The sequence below is a fragment of the Patella vulgata genome, chromosome 6 (genome assembly GCF_932274485.2).
Source record: "Patella vulgata chromosome 6, xgPatVulg1.2, whole genome shotgun sequence".
In the NCBI taxonomy this organism is placed as follows: Eukaryota; Metazoa; Mollusca; class Gastropoda; family Patellidae; genus Patella; species Patella vulgata.
This window is the reverse complement of record NC_065884.2, coordinates 60,963,837-60,966,812: the sequence shown is the minus strand read 5'-3', so window position 1 is coordinate 60,966,812 and position 2,976 is coordinate 60,963,837.

Below are 2,976 nucleotides of genomic sequence, written 5' to 3'. Positions count from 1 at the left end.
ATACTTAAATATTTCAGATTCGTCGGTTCGCCAGAAAAGCGACGAAACTAGTGGTCAGGCGACAGGCAGTATCTGGTAAGCCTATTTATCTCGATCATCAGTGCCTGAAATGCTGCCAGACTGCATTTCCGATTGTCTATTTTTCAAACTTTCGGGAGCTTCGCAAGTCCGTTCGTTTGACAATTTCCTCTCTGGTCGGATAAACTAGTGATCAGGGGACAGGCGGTATCTGGTCAACTATATTAATCTCGACAACCTGTGTCTCAATACTGTCAGTCTGTTTTTGTTTTTCAAACATTTCTGGGAGGTCCCCTTATACCAATAGTTGAAGCTCGAGTCTTTGCCCTCTTTAACCTTGGACGTCGCCCCAGCTTTGTCATTATTATTTTAACAGTACAATAATATCATACTGCAAATTATATGTAAATAGTTGTATATAATGTTTAAAAAATTGATTGCCACGTTCTTCTGTACATGTATTTATATTATGTATTATGTATATTCATGTATTCACGTACCTTATATTATTCACTTTTAAACTGGAAAATCCATCATAACAGTGACATTTACGATAAATTACGTGTAAATAGTTGTATATAATGTTTAAAATATTGATTGCCATGTTCTACTGTATTTATATTATGTATATTCATGTATTGCCCTTTAAACTGAAAAATGCATCATAAGATTAGTAGTCTATGAAACCTGCATCTGAGTTACAGACGTAATGAGATGGGGTTTAACTTCCCGTCTTCTGCATCGATTGGGTTAATGAAAATCTGCATACGCCATTACATTGTGCTATATGGGACCTTTTGGTCGGAGCGCCGCGCTACAGCCTACTCATATTTTGAATTCCAACTGTCAAAGGTACGCCAGTGTCTACACCCGACCTCGGTTTTCGTCCTATCTGAACGACTATACACTGTCAGTGACAGGCCTTCCCCATTCGCAAGGGAAAAATCTCGAGGAACTTTCTCTGCCAACAACGGAAGACAAGATGTCGACGCCAATGAAATTAATTCCAAATCCATCTGATTGCATTGCCAGTTCAATATCTAACACTCTTATTTTTTTTTATTGTAAAATTTCTCTCCTCATGGGTCATATTTATGTTTTTTAAATTAATCCTAATTCGCCGTCTCGATTCCTGGTTGTTTATAATAATGCAAGAATTATGGGATTTATTGCGGGAAGGGGTGCAACTCCCGGTTATTAAACGTATGGGCAATAGAATTTTTCGTCAAAGATTGACAACGGTCCCGCCAAGCCCCCCCCCCCCACCGTGCGTTGAAGACTATGAGGTTCTGGTTGACCGAGACTACCCTTGAGGAAATGTCTCCCTTTTCGCGTAAGTCTCTGATGCTGTTGGGGTGGACTGAGGTAGGAGTAAAGTATAAAAGAAAAACATTTCCCCGCTGCCCCCGCCACCCTCACTTTGCTACACGACTGTGGTTTGAACCTCTACTTGCTAAATGAAGACAACAATATCCTCCCGACAAAACCTTGAATAGTAAATTTAACATATACACCATTGTGATTAAACGAGCTTGTTTTTTCTCATTATCCCCCGCCTTACTCTATGAAGAAATATGTGCTGCTTTTTAAAAATCCCCATTTTTCGCCGCCTAGATCAAAACTGATTGGCTACCGTTTACACCCTGGGTTCCCAGGAATCGCGACCTCAGCAGGGGTCCCAGAGCACTTGTGTGTGATCGTGGCGAACTACTTTGAAACTTTCGAAGAAATGCTGTTTTCATGGAAAGCATATGAACCTCTGATTTATATATACCTCGGGGGGTTGGATGGCCGAATGGTCAGCACGTGTGTGCTGTATCATAAAGCCTGTCATTGAGTCAACTGGCGTGGTTTCGAATCCCCGGTGGTATGTTACAAGGAGTAGGGTTACCTGTCCTCCGGTTTCCTCCTACTGCTAAAGACCCCTACGCGCAAGCGAATTATTGAAATAAAATTAAACCATATGTTAGCCCCGAAATGACCTAGTTTGTGTCGAGTGGACGTTAAACCCCATTTCTCTCTCTCTTGTCACATTGTTCGACTGTCTTTCCCTCTCAAGACCACGATTTGTTTCCTCAGTCTTATTACAATATTTTGAAATGAAATGAAATGGGGTTTAACGTCCTACTGTTCTGCTCCGAACTGGGATAATGAGGACGGGCATTCGCCATACAGTGTGCTATGAGGGAAATTTTGTCCAGATAGCAGCACTACGGCTTCCTCTTATGTCGAATTCCAACTGTCAAGGGATCATTTACGTGCACGCCAATGTGTACACAGGACCTCGGTTTTTCGTCCCATCCGAACGACTAGACAGCTGTCCGTGTCAGGCCCTCCGTGCTGCATCACTGACAAGGGGGAACCACGCAGGAAAATCGGGATGAACTTTCTCGGCCAATGCAAGGATCGAACACCCAACCTCCAGGCTAGCGAGCCAGCGTATTACCGACTTAGCCACCGTGGCCCCACAACATTTTGATCTGTGAAGATAATAATATTTCATAGTAAATGGTGACTTTGTTCTGCGAGGTGTCGAGTACAGGTGATGGTTTATGGAATGGGGTCGCAACCAACAAAAGGTTGGGAACCATTGCTTTACACCGACACTATGCCAGATGTATAACAATAAACAAAATAAAACTCCTGTCATCTGATTTGAATCAGATTGGCTTCACGACCGCTTTGTCATTCTATAATACCTGCGATGGGTATGTTGTCTGTTGTTGAAAAGTATTGGGCTGACCGGAGTTGTACGATGAACTTTAGTAGAGCAGGTGTATTTGTATGTTGAGGGGGAGGGGTCTTGGGGCACTCATCAGGAGGCATTGCACCGGCCACGAACTGTTACTCGAGATTAAATGACATTTAGTGCGCACCTCACCGACCAACCTTTGGTGTGTGGATACAGATTTTGTTTTGGTGAGGTTTACTTGCGTTGTTGAAAAAAAAGAAGCAAAA